Consider the following 13,936-nt stretch of genomic DNA (forward strand, 5'->3'; position numbering starts at 1 on the left):
AAGCAGTTCAAAAACAAGGTCACTAAAAGATATACACTCCCTTAAAAGAATATTAGACAAGTCTTAAGTAAAGCCCCACTTATTTTCAGACAGCGGTGAGCGCTTAACGCAGATGGCACTCTAATAATTCGGTTTAAAAGGGAGAGAAAGCAGAGCATAAATTGAAACAGATCCCAACACTTTCAAAAGAACACAGCAAGAGAGGAAGGCAGAATCAAACCGTGAAGTTAGAGTTCAGAAAGCCGGTTCCACTTTAAGAGGATCAGAACGAAATGCGTCCAAGGTCACACGGTTGAAAAGTGCACAAAAGTCTCGAAAAGGTTCAGAAAGAAGTTGGACCAAAAGAAAGGGACCAGTTAGAGGGTCAAGGTGGCCAGCCCCGTCCAGAAGGTTAAGGGATTATTATTACCTTGTAGCAATCTTTAGAAAGGGAGGCCTGGCGGACACAGTACCTTAAAGTGGTGAGACTACTCCAGCAGGGGCAGTTGTTCCTGGCAGCGGGTGCAAGTCGGTGCTTCGTCCGGAGGAAGAGAGGATCTCCTCGGGGAGGAAAGCAGGACTCCGTTGCACTGCCAGGGAAGAAACCAGCCGTGGAGTTCTCAGTCAAAAGGAGCGGTACTTTTGTCCGCGGTCCAGTGGTAAGTGGCGATCCGGTTGCCGGGGTTCTTGGCACGGGCAATTCGACCACAAGACGTCCTGGGATGCGAGAAAAAGAAGGTAAACTGGTTGTGCCCACCAGTCAGGGGAAGAAGACTCTCCAGCCGGGAGATCTTCTCTGTCGTCGGGAAGTGGTGAGTCGGTTCCGCAGGGCTCCACCGGTGGTGTCGTCGTACCATGTCGGCTCAGCTTCTCCCTCGTCGGATTTTCAGGTCCTGTGGCGACTTCTGAAGTTCCAGTCCCCAAAGCCCTGCTTTTATGCAGCACACCCCCATTCACGCAGCCTAGCTGTCAATCAAACATGCTAAGTGGTGAGCCGGCCGGCTCACCACTTGGGCCAATCACACCAGAGTGTGACTTGAGTTACCAAGGTAACTCAGTCCAGGGTGCCTAAACCCCCTCCCACACCCCCTGAGGTACCCAGACAGAGTGGCACCACTTTTGGAGGCTTCTGTGGAGAAGCCTGCCAAAAAGTGGAACAAAGGGCTCGACTTGGGTTGGAGTCACAGAAGAGAACACAAACGCCATTTTAGAATCGAGTTCTGGCAAAAAATATCAACCAGCAAATTAATATTAAATAAATAAAACTGGCGGTATGTTCGAGGCTATACGAATTAAATAATTAAATTGGTAGCCTCGAACAATGGGAAAATCCCATAGAGATATATTCGCGGTCGAATATAAAAAGTAGTATCCACTGCCACCAGCCAAAACTCGATCAGGGGGGACGGAGACGTTCCCCCTCGACTAACAGACCCCAGGGCAATCGAATTTCCCCGACCAGTATGTCCATAATATGATGGTTTGTACTGGTTTCTGTTCATAATTTGGGACTAGTAAAGCCAATGGTGACTTTACATGCCCTGGGAGACAGTAGTCAGTCCCAGGGTATGGAGTCTATGGTGGGGTGTCACTATGACACCTCTGTGTCACTGCACTGAGGGTGCTGTGTAACACACATAGTAAAAACACATGAGACCCTATGGAGTAACAGACCCCATAGCCCATAAAACACATTAACAGTCAAAGGAACCCCTCAAATCATGTCCAAGAGTGTGAGGAAAAGAGACTCACTCTTGGCAGGAGAAAAAACAAACTCCAGAAATCCAGCAAAGCTGCTGGGGGACTCACTAGGTTAGGAAATTCAGCCTAAACAGAGAATTCTCCCTAACAGGCACTACTGAGAAAACTCTGCAAACCCAATCTATCCCTAACTCACGACGAAACGAGGACGCCTAGACGCAACTTGGCAGTCTCTAGTCCACAGACTATCCCGACGAAACGAGGACGCCTAACGACCTGAGCGCAGGGTATCAGTCTCTAGTTTGTGCGCTATTCTATTGGGTATGCAGATTGACTCAGGTAAGGTGATGGTGATGCCACAGTGTAGAGAATCAGTTTGTTGTTCCTTTTGACCCAGCGTGATGAATTTGCATGTTGAAGAAGAATTCTGTTGGAAGGCAGGGGCGAACAGTAGAGTCAGAATAGAACAGCAGGCAGGGCAGGTCAAATAACGTTCCGGGGTTTGGCAGCGTGCGGACAGTATAAACAGAACAGAACAGCAGGCAAGGCAGGTCAAAATAACGTTCCGGGCTTCGCAGCGTGCGGACAGTAAGGCAGAACAGAACAGCAGGTAAGGCAGGTCAAATAGCGTTCTGGAGTCCGGCAATGTGCAAGAAGTTCAGGAGGTGACAAACACTAGACAAAGGTTGGTCAATTAACATTCCGGGGTTCGGTAGCGTGTAAACCATCCAAGTGCAGATAAACAAGGAAACAAGGCATTTCAAGAAACACAGACTGCGGTCAAAGGCCAGGAATAGAACAGGCGCAGTAAAAGGGGACAAGACATAGGAAAGAGAGCTTGCTGTGATTCAGATGAAAATCAGAAGCAGCGAGTACGGCTACCCGGAAGCATTATTACGGGTACCCACAACCTCATTTGGCTCCTCCTCCTCCCTACAGCGTGGTAGTTTTGTTTGTGGAGAGGACGCCATAGTTGCCATGGCAACATGGCAGCACGGGTTCGGAACAGGCATTTTGGCTCTTTAACAAAGGAACAGAGTTTCCTTGAAACGGGCAAAACCCGTTGTCGAACACTTAGGGCTGGATGTTTTGTGGTAATCTTGACATCAACCAGCCATTTCCTATTTCCATTTGACCCCCCATGGGGCTCATTGGGAATGGGGAAGGCGGTAATTATGAGCCTGCTAATAGCAGGCCCATAATTAGCACCCTGGTCCCTTAGCGGGACCCGTAAAGGACGTGTGGTCAGACCACACGTCCTTTACGGTTCCCGCTAAGGGACCTCGGAATTGGGCGGTAAGGGATTACCGGCACCAGTCTCCTTACCAGTGCCCGGTATCCCTTACCGCCCACCTCATAATGACCCCCTATGTTTGGGCTCGGAATATATTGGAGTTGTGTTTTTATATGGGGTGAACATATAACAATGGGGGACAAAGTAACGCTAGTTTAATAATGCCTGTTTTGCTAATATTTCATCAGCATACACCAATAGGGTAAACATGTCTTCATCACTAGAGCCATTTGGGAATAATAATACCACTGTTATGAGCACAAACTATAATGCCACCGTTCTCAGCATGAATGCTACCCAGGATAAAATGAAAAAGCTTACCAATATAGCTATGTCCTTATTTTCTCCTAAGACGTTTTCTAACATGATTATAAAGTCAAGCTTTTCTTCTATTGCCCCAAACAATATCGCAGTAGAACGTTCTAAAAGACAAGTTAAAAGGGCCAAGTATGATGCCTACAGAGGTCTAGACCTAGACATAATGGAAGATGTGCCCCATCAAGAACATTAAACTAGTTGGTACGCAGACATGAGCTCATTGGGGAGAAATAGAGTGAATGGAAGTTGTTATGTTTGTTCATTGATACCTCACGAACCGGGGAACCTAAGGTATTGCTACCACAAGAATTTTAGAAGCTCGATGCCTAGTTCATCTGGCACTGTGTAGGTTGTGAGGCACTTTCCAGGAGTGGAGGGTGCAACTAGAAATTATTGAATCAGACCAATTGTCATGAACTCAAAATCCTAAAAGCATCCAGTGTCTGAGGAAGAAATACCTGAAACTGCAAGAAGTGAAGTATGTGGCAAACAAGTGGCATGACACAATGACAAGCTGAATGGCAGGAGGGCTAGTAGGGTTTGGAGACAAAGTGCTGGCTTGAGTGAATATCGCATATGCATCATTCTGGAACAAACACATCGCAAAGCTTACGTGGGTTGACACAATGGAGAAGCAGTAAAGATGCTAAAGGAAGAGAGTTACAAACTTTATTTTTTATAATGAAGGAACTGTATTCGTAGGGGCCAATCAAAAGTGCAATAAGACATTGTTCATCTCAGATCTCAAAAAAGGGACCGCTGCAGTACTGGACTATTATTGTGGGTGCGAACAGCAGACATTTTTGCACCTCCCGCTATCATGGAGGGGCTACTGCTCGCTGGTCATGTTACACTCAGCACTGCTCGTGATCCCTGAAGATCATTTCACAGTGTGATCGAAGAACTGGCTCACCCTGACACCGAGTATAACTGCAGGGGTGCCGACCAGAAGCTGACACAACCCTCCAACTTCTGTATCCTGCCTGAAAAATAAAAGCACCAGATGCTGCACAGAATAAGAAGATCAAATTACAAATCTCAAGCCTCCTCTGACCTTTTGAGAGATGTCAGATGAATATAGACTTTTTTTGCATGGAAGTAACTTTCTTCGTATCTCTCCTAATGGGATCCAGAAAGCTGCAAATGCAAATGGCTCCAGATAGTGCGATGGGAGCTCATACAGCTGGCAAATGACACAGAACTAGGACTAGATGCAATTAAGGTCGAGATGCGTGCCAATATGAATGATGACTATCCAAAATAAATATGTGCTCAGCCTGCTAATGGCAATGGAAGGAGGGGTTTGCTGCATAATTGGAGATTCCTGTTGCACATTCATGCCTCCAAACGACACTGACAATCGCTCCCTGATGTAAATAATAGGAGCACTGCACAGCCTTGGTTCGCCCATGCAAAGTGAAGCCGGCATAAGAGACAATGACTGGGTTGAGGACATTCTTGCTTGGGCACCATCCTGGATGGTGGCAATCGTGAAGATGCTGGTGCCCATTCTCATGTTTGTATTGGTCCTTTTTTGTGCCTTTCAACTGGGACTCCGATGTTGTGCTAAAGCAGTACCTAAAAGTGCCAAGATGATGGTTTCAATTGGAGTTTCTAGTGCACCTCTCGGTACAAAAGACAGTGCTGTCCAAACAGATGACCCAAACAAGCCAATCATTTTGAGGAAAGTACATCGCTTACATCCTCCCGGCACTATCACTACACCCCCCACCTAACCCTGAGCACTATGTTGAACATTGGGTTGATTAAGCAGGAGATGGGGGCTGTATATGTATGACTCTCACACCTGAGGAGTATGGCCAATCTGGCCAGAGTTTACGGCACATATGCAGAGCATGGGTACCCAGGGAGGGAATGCCACCATACTTAGAGGCTAACAGATTGGAAAAGGAACAAAGAATGAAGGAGGAATTGGAATGGGTAGCTTGGGAATTTGTCAACGTAGAATTAACAAAAAGGGGGGAATGTTGAGAAGGAGACCCACTCTTCCTGCACCCCCAGGCACTTTAGGATAAGCCAAAGACCGCTGCAGGGATTATAGGAGACAAGCGGGGAGGGAGTGCCCTTAAGGTTCTGTATGATTACATTATCACACGCTTTGTAGGCAAAACACATATGCGAGAATAGCAGCCATCTTAGATGTTAGGTGCCATATTGTGGCAGAAAGCTTAAACGTAGAGCAACAGTCAGCACACCAGGCCTAGGCCATGAACATGAGCAAGGGAATAGGCTGTATCCCATACAACAATGAGAAAGGCCAGAGCTGCACAGCCTCATAAAACCCTCCATTGTACTAAAATGTTGCCAACCTTTGCGCCCTGGGAAGAATGTGCCCTGCAAGGCCACGGGAGGAGGACTGAGTGTCTGTGAACGGTGCAATCCCATGAGAAGGATGGCACGGGCCTCCAACCCCCACCAGTTCCAATCCTAACTTATAGCGCCCCAATACCCTGGCTTTAGTACCCCTGAATTCCAACATACCAGATAACACCAGACCACTGACCATAAACCTGTTGAACCCCTGATTGATCAAAAAGATCAGAAAGCAGGGCTTTCCTGCCTTTGCTTCTAGGTCATGTGATTTGTGCTGCGAGGGGCAAGGAGGGATGAAATTATAGCCCAAAACAAGGGTGGGAGACCTTGGAGAGGTGCCAGCCTGCCTGGGAGAGAATGAAGTGTGTGAGTTGGTGTGACCTCAGCTTTCCCCCTGGACCACTGTCTGCTCATACCAGGTGCTTTGTTACATAGATAAAGATGTATTGTTTAGTTTGCAAATATGTGCCAATTGCTCAGCTTCACCCTGATGATGGATGAAACATCGCCCATGTGAAGGAAAATAGACCGACAGGGCTGGCACCAATGGCCTGGCATCCCCTATGGAGCAGGCCACCCAAGTATACAGTCTCATCAACCAGCCATGTGGGTTCTACTGTATGTAATGATGTCACTGATGATGACTTGTACCCTCATTAGGTTGTGCTCGTGCATATTTTGGCAGAACTTTCCGCGCCAGCAGAGTTCTTTGTTGGCACATCTAACTTTATGGAAATAAACCTTCTTATCCTTGCAAGAGGTGTATTGGGCCCTTTTCCCCAGTGGGTGGTATTTTTTCTGGTGTGAGCACCTACGGGGGCATTCCTACACCCCCCCTGAAAATACAATATGTATATCTGTGTGAAAAATAGATTTCAGTGGGTAGACATGGGGGTGGGAGGTAAGGCCTACTTTGTGGGGCCTAGAAGAGAGTGGTAGTGGAGGCATTGGGGCCAGAGATCAGGCCTGCCATGTGGGGATGGAGATAAGCATTAAATGATAGTGACATTGGGGGTCATTATGACCCTGGCGCTAAGGGGCTAACGGCACCGTAAAAGGCTGCGGCACCGTTAACCCCTTAGCGCCTAATTACGAGGTCCCTTTGCGGGACCCGACCTGAACGGCTAGTCTGGACCAGCCGTTAAAATAGGGACCCGCAAAGGGACCTTCGAGGTAATTACGGTACCGGAATTTGCAGTACCGTAATTACCGCCTTCCCCAGTCCCATTGAACCCTATGGGGCAAAAATGGGAATGGGAATGGGGAAGGGCCAATGTTCAATGGGGAATTATAGCCCCGCCAACCTTGGAATGGGGTGGTGATTCCCCATTGAACATTGGCGGACGCCTTACAACACCGGCAGCAACCATGGTGCTAATAGCGCCATGGGTTACCGCCAGTGTTGTAATGAGGGCCATTGTCCGTGACCTACATATGACAGGATGCACTTTTATTGCGTGCCCACGTGACCCTCTAAACCCCGAGGCACCAGGGATGTCATTTGGGGATCACCAGGGCTCGCTGCTGTGACCTCTGGGGGCCAAATTTGTAAGCGCTTTGGCGTAAAGCGTTATGTAAATGAAAATAAACATGAACATAAACATAAACCCCTGGGACCCCCTTGCGACCCCAAATAAAAAAATTGAAAAAAAATGTTTTGAAAAAAACACATTTTTTTGCCCCTTCCCCAACCCCCAAAAAAACAGGTAGTCCTGGTGTAGCGGGCACTCCCATAGTGCGGGGGGACCCGCCACTCCAGGTCTGGTGGGTCCCGGCCCAGTCTTCACCCATCAGGGTGTAGGCTGGGCCGGGGAGGCACTCAGTAGGGGTTGGAACTGACCATGATATGTGGCACCTGTCACATACCACGTTCAGCTCCAACCCCTTCTTCCTCTGCTTCCTTGCAGCTCACATACAGGAACTAGGAAGCTCTCGCAGCTTCCTCCTGTTTGTGAGCAGCACAGAGGAGCTGACGGGGCCTGGAAGGACAGACCAAAGCTGCAAGAAAAAGGTGAGAAGGCTTCTTTTGTAATATGATGTGTGTTGTGCATGTGTGAAGTGCGTGCCAGATGTACGTATGTGAATGATGGGGGAATGAGAAGTGATGTGATGTGTGTCTTTGAATGTTCTGGGCGGGTGGGTGTGTGCCTTTGTAAAGATTGTAATGAGTGGATGTAAGAGAAGGTGTGAATGACTGGTGGAGGAATGAGAAGTGATGTGATGTGTGTCTTTGAATGTTCTGAGCGGTAGGGTGTGTGTCTTTGTAAAGAATGTAATGAGTGGATGCAAGAGAAAGTGTGAGTGGCTGGTGGGTGAATGAGACGTGATGTGATGTGTGTCTTTGAATGTTCTGGGCGGTAGGGTGTGTGTCTTTGTAAAGAATGTAATGAGTGGATGCAAGAAAAAATGTGAGTGACTGGTGGGTGAATGAGAAGTGATGTGATGTGTGTTTTTGAATGTTCTGGGTGGGTGGGTGTGTGCATGTGTAGAGAATGCAATGAGTGGATGTAATAGAAGGTGTGAGTGACTGGTGAGTGAATGAGAAGTGATGTGTGTTTTTGAATGTTCTGGGTGGGTGTGTGCCTGTGTAGAGAATGCAATGAGTGCATGTAAGAGAAGGTGTGAATGAGTGACTGGTGGGTGGATGAGCATACATGTGGTAGTGTGTTTTGAATGTTCTGGGTGGGGTTTGGTGTGTGCCTGTGTGGTGAATCCAATGTGAGTGAGTGCAGAGGAGATTTATGGGTAAATGACCGGTGGATGAAAGGGGATGCATGTGTGTGTAAGGCCATGGGAGACTCAGGATCACTGGAGCATTTTTGCCACATCCTTTATTGACTTTGCATGTTTTACTGGTATTTTTGGGAAAAGGCAATTTTGTGTGTGCCATTCCCTGGCTAGACTGGCATTTTGGTGCAGTCAGTCTAGCCATTGCTTACTGTGGCATGACATTTATTACTCTGCATCTTTAAAAAAGCAAGCATGATAAGTAGTGTTACCTCGCTAGACTGATGTTTTGGCGTAGTTCCCTGTATATTCTTGACTGCAGCATGACTTTTTATTAACTGAGCATCTATGATAAATCAAGCAAGATAAGTGTTCTTATGCTTCAAGATTAGCTTACATTGGAACCAGTTTGGACAGGTATTCCTATTGTGACATGTCACTTTTAATGGCCAAACCAACGGGAGTATGTACTTACATAGGAGTACTGGCATATATTGGCAGAGATAGTTTTGTGCCCAGTACCAGTAATGATGCTAAAGAAAAACGTCTTAAAGCGAACATAAGCATGGTCTTATATGGGAATACTAGCATATGTTGGTGGAGCCAGCATGGCAATGTGTGGGCACAGCCAGCATACAAATGTTTTTTATACTGGCTTATATTGCAGGGACCGGCATCATAATGCACTGGGAAATGCCCTGTGCACTTTTGGTGACTTGCATCTATTGTACTTTTTTTCATGATTTACCCTACACCCTACAAAACCGATTGTTGGCCTTTTACCCACATTGTGGCCTTTTACTCACATTTTCCTAGAAAGCGTGCTTTGTAATGCACCATTTCAATCCATTATTATTTAAAACATTTACTCTGGGGAGGGAGAAGAATTCCACTGGACCCCTCCTCAACCCATTTTCATTAGTACAGGATCCCTCGCTATCCTTAGTCGCAATCACATACCTGTGGCAAATATTTACACCCTCCAAAAAAACAACTCACCAGCTACCACTGGTGGCTGGTATATTTGTGGACCAGGCACCACCTCTTTCTCTCTATGTTACATTAAAGATGTAAGCTTTGATTGGAAAACATATTTACTTCTTTCACTTGCAGTAGTGCATGATATGATATGACATTTATAATGCGCCTATGCACAAGTGCTTCAAGGTGCGCATGCCTCTTCAGCTGCGTAATCATTATAGATATTCCGCACACTTGGTGGTCAGGAACGTCCCGCGGTGTGGCGGGCCCTGTGCTTTGTTAAGTAGCTTGGGGGGAGGGCACAGAATGGCTCGGAGGGGAGCTGCCAAATTTTGTGCTACACTGTTGGGCACCACTAGGTCTGACAAACGGGTAGTGTGCAGTGCACGCCTTGTAGTCTGCCAGTGAGTCGCCTCGTGAGAAGCAACTCTGTTTCCAATTTTAAGTAACTGTGTGGTGCTATGAATGTATGTGTGCAGCAATGATATTATATTAAATGGTGTGTTTTTTTTCAGTCCTCTGGCACCCAGTATTATGCTTAGATAATAAAAACTATGGGGGGGGTAGTGGGTATATTGAAAGAAACTTTCCCATGTATTATACTCCAGAAAAGATAACATTATCAGGTGAACTCCCATTTGTGCACGCAGACCAGTCAAATAGGTTTCTTCTGTCTTAGTGGTAGCTGAATCATATATACATGTATAACCAGGGAATTTTGTTGATACTAAATCCTGGTCAATGATTTAATTTTCAGGCCATGCGCGTGCAGCATTTTCCTCCAGGTTAAACAGCAGCACACACCTCCCAGGGTCAGTGCAACTGCACAGATAGCACATACTTCTATGTCCTTTGATCTATAGATGTTTCATAGACTAGCTGTAGCCTGCGTTACAGAATTTGGTTACCCTCTTAGAAATACTGCATTATGTATGTTTTACATATAGAACCCACATCGAATCTGGAAAAAGGCATTTCCTAAATGTGTAATCTTGGACAATTCATGCCTCCCTCTCAGTGGTCGAAGTGGGCGGGAGCGTTCGGGAGCGCTGCTTCTGTTCTTTTTTTATTTACATTTTACAGCTCCTAGACTTTTATTTTAAAAACAAACCGTTCCGGAATGGTTTGGTTTTAAAATAAAAGTTTAGGAAGAAGTTGAAACTTGCACTTTCAGTGCGCTGCACTGAACGTTCCCTTAAACAGCAGATGCAAGTGTTTGGGGGTGTGTATTGTGTGTGGGAGGGGACTAGGTGATGGGGTTTGTGGGGAGAGGGTGCAGGCCAGCAGGGAACATAGTTCTGCTACTTTTTTTGTACACTTCGACCACTGCTCCCTCTGTGCCTCTGTTCCTATATCTGGCTGAAATGAGAGCACCTGGAAACACGGGTGCTAGGTGCATCTAAAAAATCTGAAGGTCGTTTGCCATCACTGCCTGTGATGTCACTTGGGGCAGGGTCAAATTACACCACTTCCTGTGATGTTATGAGGGGGTCAAGGGCCGTGTGATGTCATTTCCGCTACCCAAGACATTTTGGTGAAATGACGTTCCTGCAAGGCACTGTCAACATACACATTTCCTACTTCACCTCACTGTTACACGGCGCCATGACACTGAAACTACGTGGCTCTGTCAACTCGGCCGTGTATTTAGCAGCTTCGATGGCGCATGGCCTAATGGCCCTTGCAGTAAATGCGGGGGGACACTTCCAGCAGGGTATGGAGTAAGGATTGGCATGTTGGCAGAAAAATAACAAGATCCTATGGTACCTTTCCTGAAATCAGGGCGTACGGTTTGCTGCTCATTTGGTCATGCGCCAAGAACAAAATGCCTTGACAGTGACTAGGATTAGATTTAAAGCCTTATCCCCTGGGATGTCCATGGATTGCTGCAGCAGTAGCACAAACCCCGTCATCAAGATACTCACGTCTTTACGACTGCTCACAATATAATTGAGGGAAATAGATGGAGGACAGGGACGCTGTGTTGCACAGGCGAAGTGAATTTACATGACAAAAAGACATGTTTTGCTGGTGCACCCACATTTACATTATATGAGAAAAAGGTGGGTTTACCTGGTGCTCACACATTCTTTGCAAATGAACATGAACGTTGATGGTATTTTTGCTTCTTTGTGTCAGTGTGTTAAAATGTTGACTTTAAGCTAGCGCTGCCACGTTCATAAAATTGCTTTCATGAGCAAGGACAAGATAACACCACTGTGAATTCAGACCGTCAACCCAAGTGGGGTAAAATACAATGGGCCTCATTACGACCCTGGCGGTACGGAGTAAACAGCGCCGTAAAAGGTGCCAGTGCCGTTTACCCCGTACCGCCTCATTACGAGGTCCCCTCGCGGGACCCAGGAAGCAACGCATGGTCAAACCAGGCGTGCTTACCGGGTCCCGCGAGGGGAAGAGGGAGCAAACAATGGGCCAACTCGTAATGGCCCGTTGTTTGCTCCCTCTCCCATTCATTCCTATGGGGGCTGAAATGGGGAAGGACCGGGTCCAGGTCCTTGGAGGGAGGAATTACCGGGCCTTCCGAACTCGGAATGGCCCGGTTATTCCTCATTCTGAGGACCCGGACGCTATTTCGGCGGCAGCCATTCCGCCAATAGCGGCATGGCTACCGCCGAGGTCGTAATGAGGCCCATTCAGTGGTATGAGTGTTTATTTTATGAAAGTCTTGTCGGGAGAGTGTCACTTGCTCCTAGGAAAAACAAAACAGGAAACTGAGTACAATACAAAGGTCTGACATATATACAAGGAATGGGAAGTTTGGGATTAGTTTACATGCCGTAGTCGTCTGCTTAGTTACAGTCAGTATCACAGATCTGAGCCGACAGCTGGGTTACAGGGATATGGAGGTTTAATCACAGGGGATTTCATCAAAGCCAAATACATCTAATTCTTTTTCGGCCACAATTTGTCGCATGTATAATGTGCAGGGTAGTCAAGGGTAATAATTAAGGTGGGGGCAAGGGAGGGCTGCAGGAGGGTCTCCCCTTGCATATATTTGCATCCAAATGGCTTAAAAGAAAAAAGAAAATTTGATGGATTTGGATTCCACCAAATCTCCTCGGTGAAATCCCATAGAACCGGGTTACAGAGCGTGGTTGATGCTTTGCTAAAGCGTCATTGGCTACAGAAATCCTGGTGCTTGCAGGTTATTCATATTACAATAAACATGAAAGAAGTGGGCATAGGAACAAGTCAGATAACCTTTCACAGGGCGAAGGCAGGTAAATTCGACATTCGCAGGTAATGGCTAAAGTGGTCATGGGGCGGAAGTACTAGTCATAAGATATAAGTGTGGTAAAGGCAAGTATCAGAGTCATTGGGGGTGGGAGGGCGTAAGGTTATTTGGATCATGTAACTGAGTTAGATCTTCTGTTCATAAATCTAGATTTTCTAATTTCTTTTGTATGTATCGCGGGTACATTCTGTTTTCAGGGTTGTAAGGAGGTTGTTCTAGAATTTCTGACCGAATACTGCAAGGGCTCTCCCTTCGTGTTTCAATGATTTGAACGTGGGTGTAATTAGGTTGTTAGCCTGAGAAGAGGGATGGGGAAGCCTACCCCCACCTCCCCCTCCTATGAAATAAATGACACAGAGAAAGAACATGAAACATCGCAACCACCCATTCTATTTCGGACAAATTCCCAACTGACCTATAGTTAACAAATATGCCGAGAGGTACCCGCTCAGCCAGCCCTACAGATCACGGGTGGTACAAATCTACACCAGAGTGGACGAGGAGTCCCCAAAGACACCTCAATTGACAGTATTAATTAAAGCGCCAAGAAGCCATGTTGCTGACGTCGTTAGAGACACCATGACTTAGCAGCGGTAGACATGAAGCACTCATGCCATCCACACTTTGGGACACAAACATGCACTCGGATACATGAAGAACACAAGCGTACAGTTGTATAGATAGAGGACAGATACATGTACATACTGTTATTGCTTTTATTATTTTGTCATCAGCTAAATGTAGCAACACAGAAACCGCAAGAAGCAAGAGATCCTGAGCAAAGCTTGCAGATGCTTATATGCAAATAACCTTATGGAACTGCAGGAGCACCTATAGGACCTGGCCAAACCAAGTGTGACTAACCTATGGAGAATATAGAATAGCATAAATACTGTAGACACTGTATTATGGTTTAGGAAAACTACAGCATGCCACAGGCCTCTCAGCAAGAGCTGAGCTGAGCTGAATTCAGGCTGAACACAGAGCAAAGCGTGTCAGACAGGGCCCACTGCCAAGGCCACAAGATACGGATGACATTTCATTCCCTGAACGACAGTAGCACCAGCTGCAATAAATACAAATAATTCTTCATAATTGAGAGCTGCACAGCTCTAAATCATGATCTCCGAACACGTGACCCAGCCAACGCAGACAATGGACAGTGACCGGCTCTGGGATCTCACGCTACCAGACAGAGGACCGCAACAAAGACGTTACAATGTGAGACAAGTGTTGCACAGAGCGAACAAGCACTCTCAGAGCCTATGGTGGTACACACAAGTTACAATGCAGACACATAGCCATTCTTATTAACTTGAAAAGGTACACCAAGAGTTGAGAACCTT

General features: G+C 46.6%; 1 protein-coding gene across 3 annotated transcripts in view; it reads right to left on the reverse strand.

Annotated features, from left to right (window-relative positions):
- RS1 (retinoschisin 1) overlaps positions 1–13,936 on the reverse strand; it is a 181,674-nt gene that overhangs the window by 143,691 nt on the left and 24,047 nt on the right. The gene's annotated exons all lie outside the window — the stretch shown is intronic.

This window comes from Ambystoma mexicanum, chromosome 7p (genome assembly GCF_040938575.1).
Source record: "Ambystoma mexicanum isolate Mex_15411 chromosome 7p, UKY_AmexF1_1, whole genome shotgun sequence".
Taxonomy (NCBI): domain Eukaryota; kingdom Metazoa; phylum Chordata; class Amphibia; order Caudata; family Ambystomatidae; genus Ambystoma; species Ambystoma mexicanum.